Source organism: Vombatus ursinus, unplaced genomic scaffold (genome assembly GCF_900497805.2).
Source record: "Vombatus ursinus unplaced genomic scaffold, bare-nosed wombat genome assembly UNPS02011369.1, whole genome shotgun sequence".
In the NCBI taxonomy this organism is placed as follows: Eukaryota; Metazoa; Chordata; class Mammalia; order Diprotodontia; family Vombatidae; genus Vombatus; species Vombatus ursinus.
The window spans coordinates 5,663,944-5,677,036 of record NW_020951147.1 but is presented as its reverse complement, the minus strand read 5'-3'; the positions used below and the strand labels follow the sequence as shown (position 1 = coordinate 5,677,036).

General features: G+C 40.3%; 1 pseudogene; it reads right to left on the bottom strand.

Annotated features, from left to right (window-relative positions):
* Positions 1 to 959: 959 nt before the first annotated feature.
* LOC114038724 lies at positions 960 to 12,293 on the bottom strand (annotated as a pseudogene).
* Positions 12,294 to 13,093: the final 800 nt, after the last annotated feature.

The following is a 13,093-nucleotide window of genomic DNA, read 5'->3' as shown; positions in this document are numbered from 1 at the left end:
GACAGGAGCTGAGTCTCTCTTCCTGGGAGGTGGAGGGGATGAGGCACAGCTGAGGGTATGCATTCTCCTCGCCAAGCTCCAGGATCCTGAGTCACGTCTCAGGTTCACTTATCCTGTGTGGCAGCTTCAGAATCTAAGTGCAACTGACCGGGTGAGACTAAGCCCTGAGCACAGGCTGGTTGGGAGGGCTCTGTGAGAACAGCAGCCTCCTCCCCGTCAGCAGAAGGCCAGAATGGGGGTGGAGGGGAGACTCTTTTTCCAAACTCCTCAACGACTCACAGGACGTCACAGTTGGCACCTGGTCCCCAGCCCCTATCCCTGAAAGATGCTTTCCTCTCACACCTAGCCTACGGGTGAGCATTCCCCCTTTATTCACCACTGATCGAGCATACTCAGGGTACAACATGGGTTTCCACCTAATCTAAAGGTATGATTTAATCCCATCCAAATTCCCAATTCATTTGGTTCACTCTCGTTCCCCAGGATCCCACTTGCCCGGATCCGAAAGAATCACTCCTTCACATGCCAGGGAGAGCACGTTTATGGAGAGGCTCTTCCTGGGAAAGTGAAGCGTTCAGAGCTGCTGGTGTTACTCTGAGAAGGCCACCTCCCACCTTCGGCTGCCTGGTCTGTCTCTTGCTGTCAACACCAGGACCACGAACCCCACAGCACTGACTGAGCACGGCTTGGGGCACACTACAGCCTGCATGGCCAGGATTTCCCGATTACCCATTGGTCTATTCGACCCTTAATTTAATTCCACTCGACGAGCATTTATAAAGAGCCTACTGTGTGCTGTACCAGGCACTGGCGCAGCTGGGACTGGGGTTACCCAAGACCAAATGAAATGATTCCTGTCCTCCCGGAGCTCACCCTCTTTGGGAACATGAACGGGCTACATTCTTGTTTGTCCTTCGTTTTTGAAGAGGACGGGTGCCATCAAGATGCGAAGTCTTGATTCACTTGTCAATTGGATTGAATCGAGGCAGAGCTGCAGAGTCGCCAGCCTCACTCTCTCTCTCAGTCATTGAAGTCCAGTCAGGAGGACCGGTGATGGTGCAGGCTGCGGTGGATGATTTTGGTGGCGTCGATGTCTGCCCACTCTCCAAGCGCTCCATAGCGCTTCGGCCGCCTTCAGGGCCATTGGAACAGATTCTTCTCGTTCACCCATTCCACTGGGGGAGTCTTCTGCACCTGGCACAAAGGGAGAAAGCCAGTCAATGCCAAGCGACACACAGGAGGGAGATGAAAAAGGTGTACTGGACAAAGTGACCCTCCCTTAAAGAGGTGCGCATAGCAATAAGCATTTCTAGAGCACCTGCTGCATGCAAGGTCCTGGTCGGGGCATTGGGGATACAAAGACAAAACCAAAACAATGGCTGCCCTCAAGGAGCTTATGTTCTACTGGAATGGAGCCTGCTGGGTGGAGGTTTCCAGAGCCTCCAGCACCTTCTTATGGCCTGAGAAACTACTTGTCACTGAAAATGTTTGATTCATTGAATAGAAGAATGGGGGTCCCAGGGCCAACCTGGGGCAGCTGGGCTGCTGTCAGGCTTCACTAAGCTGCCTCTGGCCTCATTGCTTCTGCCTTTCAGAGAATCCGTAGATTGCTTGGTTGCAGAGCCCTGGCATGAACCTGTTCCAGCTTCTTCTGCTATGCAATGGAGCCCACCCCAAGGGGGCTGAAGTCACCCAAGAACACAGGAAAGGAGACATGACCAGAGTGTCTGAGGTAGAGATGGTAAACTTCTCCTAGGCAGCTGATGGTGCAATGGATGGAGCCCTAGGCCCAGAGTCAGGAAGACCTGAGTTCAAATCTAGCCTCGGTCAGCTAGTAGCTGCGTGCTCCTGGGCAAGTAAATTAACCTCTGTCTGCTTCGGTTTCTTCAACTGTAAAATAGGGATTATAATATGATTAATAAGAAAAATAACTTCTCCCTCCCAGGCTTGCTGTGAGGACCAAATGAGATGATTTGTAAAGCATACAGTTGGTGCTTAATAAATGCTTATTTCCTTCCTTTCTCCTCAGTTCTGGAGTAGTTACAAAGGGCTGGGTCACTGAATGGGAAACAGACCTCAGGCCCAGGACAGGACCTGTGCCCAAAGGGGATGAGAAGACCTCAAAAGTCCCTTTCAGCCCTAGATCTGTCATCCCTTGACTAACGGGAATCCATGTTTTTTCAATTTTTTTATTTTTAGGCAATTGGGGTTAAGTGACTTGCCCAGGGTCACACAGCAAGTAAGTGTCAAGTGTTTGGTCTGAGGCCAGATTTGAACTCAGGTCCTCCTGACTCCAGACCCAGTGCTCTATCCACTGTGCCACCTAAATGCCCCTGGGAATCCATGTTTTTAACCTGCCTATGTCATCCCATAAAACCTCCCTGAGTTATCTCCTCAATAATAAGAATAGCTTACATTTATATAGTGTTTACTATATGCCGGGCACTGTGCTAAGTACTTTACAATTACTGTAATTACCTCCCAACAACCCTGGGAGGTAAGTGCTGTTAATATCCCCATCTTACAGATTGGAAAGCTGAGGCAAACAGAGGTTAAGTGGCTTCCCCTGGATCTGAGGATGTATTGGAACTCAGGTCTTCTGACTCCAGGCCTGGTGCTCTGGCCACCAGCTGCCCAATGCACCAGAAACAATTCTCTCAGGCTTTTAACATTCAGTGGGTACCAGTGCAAAGGCCAGACTGTCCATCTGAAATCCCCTGGCTTCAGTATACAACCAGCTCACATCACTCCCAGAATCTCAGAATTATACCAGCCAAGAGCTGAGCAGGAGCTTAGAAGTCATCGGATGGAGCCTATTCTTTTTTTTTTTTTTTTTTGCTTTTTTCGTGAGGCAATCAGGGTTAAGTGACTTGTCCAGGGTCACACAGCTAGTAAGTGTCAAATTTCTAAGGTCAGATTTGAACTCAGTTCCTCCTGACTCCAAGGCTGGAGCTCTATCCACTGTGCCACCTAGTTGCCCCTAGAGCCTATTCTTGACCCAGAATCCCCTCTACAACTTTGCCAGTAAGAGTTCATCCAGTCTCTGTAGGAAGACCTCCAATGAGGGAATCCCCCACCTGCCAAGGCAGCCCATTCCATTTTGCCTTTTATGCGGTGGAAGCCTACTTCCTCATCACCTCCATCCCTTGGTCTTACTTCTTCACCCTGGTGCTGAGAAGGACCAATCCAATCCCTCTTCCCCTTCAAATACTTGTCATGACACTTGCCATGTTCCATCCTTCCCTGATTGCACATTACCTGGCTAATCTTCTATGTTACATCTTGCACAGAAGTTATTAATTGTCATATGTTGAAATCTCATTTGGCTTTTCCAGAGATGCTAGTACTCCCTGATTCAAATCCATGTATTATTACAAATGAACAGTGGTATTGAAAGGGTAGGAGCTTGTTTTGGAGAGCAGACTATGTCTGGGGTGTCCTATTCAGTTCTGGGCACTGCAGCTGGAGAAGGGCATTGTTGTTCTGGAACACATCCAAAGGAGGGCAGTTGGGGTGGCGAAGGGGCCTCAAGGGTCTGCTGTATGGCATCAGCAGAAGAAAGGAGATGTTTAAGGAGGAGAAGAGAAGGCTCAGAGGCACACGATAGCAAGCCTTGAGTTCCCAATAGCTTCTCATAGGGAAGAGGGGAGCAGCTGGTTCTGTTCAGAGGCCAGAACAACAGTCAGGACTTCCCCACAGTCAAATTTAGAATGGAGGTCAGGAAACATTGGCTCCCAATGTGCACTGTCTCCAAAGCCGAGCCAGCTGTCCAAGGACGCATTAGGTACCCTCTCATTGGAGGTTCTCGAGCAGAGGCTGGACAGCCTTTTTTCAGTTCCATCGTGGAAGGGATTCTTCGATGGATATGCGTTGGACTGAGGCCTCTGAGGCTCCTTCCAACTTGGAGAGTCTGTGATTTTGACACCAAGAAACAAATTAAGAGAAATATCATCTAATGGTTCATTCCCATCTGACAGTCCCTGTCCTTGCCAGGCAAGTCAATCAATAAGCATTCATTAAGCACCTACTGTGTACCAGGCACTGTGTTACATGCTGGGGAATAAATCTCTCCATTTGGTAAGTACCATGCAGATCAATTTATGTCAGAGTCAGGTGCCAAAGACCCTCATAGTTTTTCCTCAGGAAATCTCTGCCCAGCTGAGCAAGCTGGTTTCCCCGTAACTCAAATCAATGTAAAGCAGATACCAGAAAACAAATGAATTTTCTTTGCCCAGAATTACTTCCTGGCCCCTGGAGGTGTTTTTAAAGGCCTGAGCTATGGATGAAGTCCATTTATTTAGGTTGGGCATGAACACTGCCCAGCTCTCTCAGCTGTGGGTTATGGAGGCGCCTTCACATCTGCAGCCCTCTCACAGAAATCAAGACTCCTGCCAGTCACTGGGGGCCACCGCATATATCCCTAAACATGCTGCATCTCAGGCTTGCTGCTGCTCTATTGTTTACAGAGAAATTCGGTCATTTGAGCTTACCTGTCTGCTCAGGCAAAATTCCACTGTTTCTAAATCGGTTCAACAAGCTTCATTAAAAGCCTATTACATGCTGGGCACTGGGCCAGGTACTGAACTGCAAGAATGAATGGAAAGCCATTTATTAAGTGCTTACTGTGTGCAAAGCACTCTGCAGAGCAGCAAGGATACGAACAGAACAGTGAGAAGGTCTCTGCTTTCCAGGGGCTCCCATTCTTCGGGTCAGATGGAAAGGTCCCACAGTCCTTAGGGTAAAGCAGCAAAGAGATTGGCAGGCCTCTTCTTTGGTCATTATTTTAATCATTTGCTACTGTGTATTGTATGTCTGTTCTGTTCCATTGATCTACCTCTCTATTTCTTAGGCAGTACCAGATAGTTTTGATAATTATTGCCTTATTGTATAATTTAACATCGGGTACTGTTAAACCTCCTTCCTTAACATTTTTTCAGTAATCCCTTTGATATTCTTGACCTTTTGTTTTTCCGAATGAATTTTGTTATTACTTTTTCTAGCTCCATAAAATAATTTTTTGGTGATTTAATTGGTATGGCATTGAATGGATTAGTTTAGGTAAGATTCTTATTTTTATTATATTGGCTCTGCCTACTCATAAACAATTAATATTTCTCCAATTATTTAAATATAACTTGATTAGTATAAAAAGTGTTTTATAATTGTATTCGGGTAGTTCCTGAGTTTGTTCAGTAGGTGTGAGAAATAATTCATTTGGACCCCTACTCAATTCCAATCAGTATTAGTCAGTTTAATATTCTACATGAATCATATAGAGATAGATAGGTTCTTATAGTGGACCTCAAACTTTAACGTAATGTTCACTACTTGTTTACCAAATGATGAGGCTCACTTGCAGAACCATGAGAATGCTGACAAAGATCTCCCCATCCTGTTTACTAAAATACCATGTACAGACTCAGCATAGGTAGGCTGCCTTGATGCTTTGGAAAGCCCTGCAATTTATTTTTGTATCTCTGGATCATTTTCTCTTGTTCAACATCAGCAGGGGACTATCTTATGACCACTTAGTCAGTGGAGGTGCCCCCATGCTTCACCCAACCTTTGACACCCCTGCTGATATGTCATTTTGGGCCCTCAAGAGCAAGGTCTATCAACCAATGAGATTCTGTTTTTTGGCACGTCTCTTTTGCATATTTGGATGTGAAACCCTATAAAAACAAGGTACTGGAAGAGGGGGACACCTGATTGTGAGGAAGATCTGAGGTCCACTTCATTAGAGGGGACCCTTTAATAAAGTGCCATTGGCTTAGAGCTCAGCCTCAGCCTCTTTTATTGTAGGTTGGACAATTTTAATCTCGGCACAGGTGTACGTCCAGGTATTTTATATTGTCTACAGTTATTTTAAATGAGGTATCTCTTACTATCTCTTGCAGAGTTTTGTTGGTGATATATAGAAATGCTGATGATTTACATGGGTTTATTTTATATCCTGCTCCTTTGCTAAATTATTGTTTCTACTAACTTTTTAGTGGAATCTTTAGGATTTCCCGAGTGTATCATCATATCATCTGCAGAAAGAGATAGTTTTGTTACCTCATTGACCATTCTGATTCCTTCAATTTTTTTCTTCTCATTGCCATTCCTAGCATTGCTAATAAAATATATTGAATAATATTGGTGACAGTGGCCATCCTTGTTTCATTCCTGATCTTATTAGGAAGACTTCTAGCTTATCCTGGTATAAATCCCACTTGGTTACCATGTATAATCTTTGTAACATATTGTTGTAGCTGCCTACATTCACATTATTTTATCACATCCATATCACATCTATATTTATTAAGGAAATTGGTTTATAATTTTCTTTCTCTGTTTTTGCTCTTCCTGGTTTAGGTATCAGCACTATAGCTGTTTTGCAAAAGAAGTTTCGTAGGACTTCTTCTTTGCTTATTATTCCAAATAATTTTTAAAATATTGGAATTAGCTGATCTTTAAATGTTTGGTAGAATTCACTTGTAAATCCATTTGTTCCTGATGCTTTTTTTTTCCTTAGGAAGCTCATTTATGGCCTGTTCAATTGCTTTTTCTAAAATAGGTTTATTTAGATATTCTATTTCCTCTTCTGTTAATCTAGGAAGTTTATATTTTTGTAAATATTCTTCCATTGCACTTAGATGATCAAATTTATTGGCATATAGTTGGGCAAAAAAACTCCTTATAATTACTTTGATTTCATCTTCATTAGTGGTATATTAGCCTTTTTCATTTTTAATACTAGTGATTTAGTTTTCTCTCTTTTAAAAAATCATATTAACCAATTGTTTATCTATTTTATTTTTTCTCATAAAACCAACTCCTAGTTTTATTTATTAATTAAATGGTTTTCTTACACTCAATTTTATTAATCTCACCTTTAATTTTTAAGATTTCCAATCTGGGGGCAGCTAGGTGGTGCAGTGGATAGAGCACTGGCCCTGGATTCAGGAGACCCTGAGTTCAAATCCGGCCTCAGACACGTAACACTTACTAGCTGTGTGACTCTGGGCAAGTCACTTAACCCCATTGCCTAGCCGGAAAAAAAAAAAAAGATTTCCAATCTGGTGTTTAATTGGGGATTTTTAATTTGTTTTTTTTTCTGGTTTTTAAAATTATACACTCAATTAATTGGTCTGCTTCTCTGTTTTATTGGTGTAAGCACTTAGAGATAGAAATTTCCCACTGATTACTGCTTTTGCTGCATCCCATAGGTATTGATATGCTGTCTCATTATTATCATTCTCTTTAATAAAATTATTGATTATTTCTATGATTTGTTCTTTAACCCACTCATTCTTTAAGATTAAATTATTTAGTCTCTAATTAGTTTTTAATCTATGTTTCCATGGTCACTTATTAAATATAATTGTTATTGCATTGTGATCTGAAAAGGACACATTTAATAGTTCTTTTCTGCATTTAACTACAAAATTTTTATGCCCTAATATATGATCAATTTTTTTGATAGCAAACTGATTTATTTAGAACTTTTTCCATTCCATAGAACCAGGAGAATTAACATCAACTTTCCTTTTACCTACATCAGTTGGTACTCAGAACAGTGCCTCCAGACTCCATAAATGACTTGCTCATGTCATGTTTCATTTCATCAGAACCAACTGAAAAGATTTGCTGAAATAATTTGGTTAGAGCTGCATTTCCTTCTAACTTTTCATGCTTTTCTTCTTCATTGATCTCACCTACTAATTTGCCCCAATTCCTTGTATAATGAGAGGATGATGGATACTGGCTGGTTGTTGTGGTCCTTTGTTCTCAAAGAGGACCAAAATGACATCACTATACTAGAGGTAAGTTTCAGTGTGTCCAACTCTGGCTGATCAGACCAATATGAGTTTGGAATGCTCTTCCACAGGTTGGGCACAAATAGTCCGTGTGAACATTTGGAGTGGATTCTTTAAATTTGTGCATCCTGCATTTCTTTTGAATTATTTTAATTCTGCTTTATTCATACAGCACAGCACCTTCTTGGATGTGGACATATGAGCTTTGAATCTGGTGTGAATTGTTTGGGTTTGGGTACATCTCTTTTGTCCTTCCAGCTTCTGGAGAAATACCCAGCAGGCTTCTGTCTGGAGGAGTCAATGAGGAGAAGTATATGGTCAATTTTTGTAAAAGTACCACATGTCACTGAGAAAAAGATGTATTGCTTTCTATTCCCATTCAATTATTTCTATCATATATCTATCATATCTAGCTTATCTAAAATTTTAGTCACTTTATGAACTTCTTTCTTATTTATTTATTTTTGGTTAGATTTATCTAATTCTGAGAGGGAAAGGTTAAAGTCCTCCATTATTATAGTATTACTTTTTATTTCCACCTGTAAGTCATTTAACTCTTCCTTTAAAAATTTAGATACTATAGCATTTGATGCATATAGGTTTAGGATTGATTTTGCTTCATTGTCTATGGTACCTTTTATCATAATGTAGTTTCCTTGTTTATCTCTTCGAATTAAATTTATTCTAGCTTTAACTTTTTCTGAGATCATGATTGCTACCCCTGCCTTTTTTTTAGCCCCAGCTCAAGCACAATAAATTATACTCCAGTCCTTTATTTTAACTCTGTTTGTATTTCTCATTTTTAAATGTGTCTCTTGTAAACAACATATTGTTGGGTTCTGATTTTTAATCCGTTCTGCTATCTGTTTCTGTTTTATAGTTGAGTTTTCATCTTGGGATCTCTTTCAGGTAGTGATTGATGGATTTTTTTCTATTCCTATTTTATTCTCTCATTCTAGAACTTCAGGGCAATTTTCCTCAGCAATTTCTTGTGATATCATATCTAGACTCTTTTTAAAAAATCGTAATTTTCAGGTAGTCCAACAATTTTTACATTGTTTCTCCTCAATCTGTTCTCTATATCAGTTGTTTTTCTTTCTTTCTTTTTTGGCTAGACAATAGGGTTAAGTGACTTGCCCAGGGTCACACAGCTAGTATGTGTCATGTGTCTGAGCCCAGATTTGAACTCAGGTCTTCCTGACTCCAGGGCTAGTGCTCCATCCACTGTGCCACTTAGCTGCCCTAATCAGTAGTTTTTCTAACAAGATGTTTCACATTCTCTTTTATTTTTTCATTCTTTTGATTTTGTTTTAGTATTTCGTGGTGTCTTACAGTATCATTAGCTTCCCCTTGCCCAATTCTAGTTTTTAAGGAGTTATTTCCTGTCTTAAGCTTTTGAATCTCTTTTTCCAATTGGTTGACTTTCTATAACTTTCTTGATTTTTCTTGGATTGTTTCCCACCCCCCCAATTTTTCTTCAACTGCTCTTATTTGATCTTTAAAGTCCTTTTAAAGTTTTTCCAAGAACTCTTTTTGGGGCTTATGATCATTTGTGAATTTTCTTTGAAGTAGGGTAGTTTTCATTGATCATTTTTAAAAACATTATCTGTACTTTTTTACCCCTTCTGGTTTTTAGGGAGATCAATGATTACTAAATTTGTCTCCTAACTTTTTTCTTTTAAACCCAGTAAGTTGTTTGTGATTGTTACTGTTGTTAAGTTGTTTCAGTCATGTCTGACTTTCCATGACCTGACTTGGGGTTTTCCTGGCAAAAATTTTGGAGTAGTTTGCCATTTCCTTCTCCAGCTCATTTTACAGATGAGGAACTAAGGCCCACAGCATTCAGTGACTTGCCCAGGGTCACACAGCTAGGAAGTGTGTGAGGTCAGTTTTGAACTCAGGTCCTTCTGACTCCAGGCCCAGCACTCTATCCACTGTGCCACCTAGCTGCTGTTGTTTGTAATATCAGATATCTTATATTGTCTTCTATTTTTTCAGTCTCTTGATTTTTGTTCTTATGTATTGTAAGCAACCAGAAAGAAACAATTCAAATATCATGGAGCCACAGTCAGAATAACACAAGATTAGCAATTTCTACATGACAGGATTGAAGGGCTTGGAGTGTGATATCTTAGCAGGCAAAGGAGCTAGGATCACAACCAAGAATCAACTACCTAGCAAAACTGAGTATAATCCTTCAGGGGAAAAATGAATATTTAATGAAATAGAAACCTTTCAAGCATTCCTGATGAAAAGAGTTTCAAAAACAAAACTCAAGAGAAGAATAAAAAGGTAAATAGAAAAGAGAAATCATGTTTCAATAAGGTTAAAAACAACTTACTTTCTTAGATGGCAAAATGATACTCGTAACTCCTAAAAACTTTTCATTACTAGGGCAGTTAGAAGGAGTGTACATAGACAGAGGACACAGATGTGGGTTGCATATGATGGGATGATTATTTAAAAAAAACAAAATTGAGTGAGAAAGAGGGATGTACTGGGAGAAAGGGAAAGGAAGTGGTAGAATGGGATAAATTATCTCACATAAAAGAGGTTTGAAAGACCTTTTACAGTGGAGAGGAGAGAAGGGAGAGGTGGCAGGGAGAGGTCATGAATCTTGCTCTCATCAGAATTGCCTCAAAGAGGGAATAATATACACACTCAGTTGGGTATCTTACCCTATAGATAAGTAGAAGTGGAAGGAGATAAGAGAAGGGAGGGTGATAGAAGACAGAGTGGATTGGGATAGGTAAAAGACAGAAGCAAAACACTTTTGAGGATAGACAGGGCGAAAGGAGAGAGAGAGAGTAGGATAAATGGGGGGAAATAGGATGTAGGGAAATACACAGTAATCATAACTGTGAAAAAATTTTTCTCTGATAAAGACCTCATTTCTCAAATATGTAGAGAATGGAGTCAAATTTGTAAAAAATAAGAGCCATTTCTCAAATGGTCAAAGGATATGAACAGACAGTTTTCAGACAAAGTAATCAACATCATCCATAATCATATGAAAAATGCTCTAAATCACTATTGATTAAAGAAATGCAAATTAAAACAACTCTGAGCTACCACTCCACACCTATGAAATTGGCCAATATGACAGAAAAGGAAAATGATAAACGTTGGAGTGGATGTGGGAAAACTGGGACACTAAAGCACTCTTGGTGAAACTGTATACTGATCCAACCATTAGGGGAGAGCATATGCCCAAAGGGCATACAAGCAATGCCACTACTATGTCTGTATCCCGAAGAGAAAAAAAAATTAAAAGGAAAAGGACTTATATGTACAAAAATATTTATAGTAGCTCTTTTAATGGTGGCAAAGAATTGGAAATTGAGGGTGTCCATCAATTGGGGAATGGCTGAACAGGCTGTTATGTATGATTGTGATGGAATACTACTGTGCTATAAGAAATGACAAGCAGGGTACTTTCAGAAAAACCTGGACTTAACATGAACTGATGCAAAGGGAAATGAGTAGAACCAGAAGAACATTGTACACAGTAACAGCAATATTGTACCATGATCAACAAGAATGACTTAGCTATTCTCAGCAATACAGTGATCCAAGACTATTCCTTTTTTTTCCCTTAAAAGTGTTTATTAGCTTATTTAAACTAATTTAGCAAACTATGCAAAGTAAGATTATTATAATATTAGAAACCTGGCACACAGTCTCTTTTTCTGTTGGTTTGTTCATTTGAATTTGGCGATTGTGGTTGTCTTTCTTTTTCTTCCTCCTCAGCACTTTCTCCAGATGTTTGGGGCTCTTCTTGTGCTGGTGATATGTCAGATTGTGGTGGTACTTCGGGAAGAGGTGGTGTGTAGAGGGTTAATGGGGTAATTTTTTGAGCTTTCCATATTGGAACAGGAGGTTTTAAAGTTTCCTCTTCCTCCCCCTCCTCTTCTTCCATTTGTTTAAGTTCATACTCACCATGCTGCTCACATCCAATATAAAAAATATACTTTCTGGAGCCCACTGGATTTTTCCCCATGAACTTGCCCTGGTATCTAGGCTTTCGGTGAATGAGTTCTCTTGTACCCCCTTGTTGTCCATTTACCTAAGTACCAACATACTTGGAGCCAGTCTTAGCATAGAAGTAAGTTCCTTGCCCGTGCCTTTGGCCAGCAAACCATTCTCCTGTACGTGTATCATTATCTGGATAGTGATAAACTCCAAAGCCATGTCTTTCATCATTTACCCATTCTCCTTCATATTGCGATCCATCTGCATAGAAAAAAGTGCCTTGATCATGTTTTTTATTTTCTTGGTATTCTGCAATGTATCAAGCACCATTCTTAAATTTGTAGGTCCCTTGACCATGTCTTTTACCATGTTCATATTGTCCTTCATATGTATCCTCATTGGGCAATATTGCTTTCCCATATCTATGCTGTTCACCTTCATCACTGCATTCTCCCTCATCTTCCCCAGATAAGGTAATTTCTCCTCCTCCACATATTCCTCAGAGACATCATCAGACATGACTTCACCACCACCACCACGAGTCCTGCCTCCAGAGGAGTTTAATCACTTTGGGCTGCGGCTTTTCCATCAACAAACACCAAGAAGATGCATTGGTGCACGCTTTCCCTCCTCCAGCCCTAAACTTGATCCAAGACAATTCTGAAGCACTCATGATAAAAAGTGCTATCCATCCCCAGAGAAGGAACTGGTGGAGTCTGAATGCAGACTTTTTCTTTCTTTCTTTTTTCTTTTTTTGGGTCTGTGTCTTCTTTTACAACATGACTAATATGGAAATATATTTTGCATGACTGCACATGTATAACCTATATCAAATTGCTTGCCTTCTCAATGGGTAGGGGGAAAGGAGAAAGGGAGGGAGGAGAGAATCACATTGTAATTAACTCCACCCCAATATTTCTTTTGAACTACCAAATTATTAATAACAATATTAAATATATGATTTACATTTCCTTGTATAAAAAGTAAACAGTCTGTCCTTATTGAGTCCCTTGTAATTGGTCTATACCTTATGTTTGCCTTGGCTCTTATATGTCAAATATTCTATTAAGTTCAGGTTTCTTTTTTTTTTTTAAACAAAATCCTGAAAGTCTGACAATTCATTAAATATACACTTTTTTTTCCATTTGGAATTATGCTTAGCTTTGCTGGGTATGATATTTTTATCTGGAAGCCCAGTTATTTTGGTCTTCGATATATAGTGTTTCAAGACCTGCCTTATTTTTTTTCCTTTTGGTGAGGCAATTGGGGTTAAGTGACTTGCCCAGGGTCACACAGCTAGTAAGTGTTGTGTATCTGAG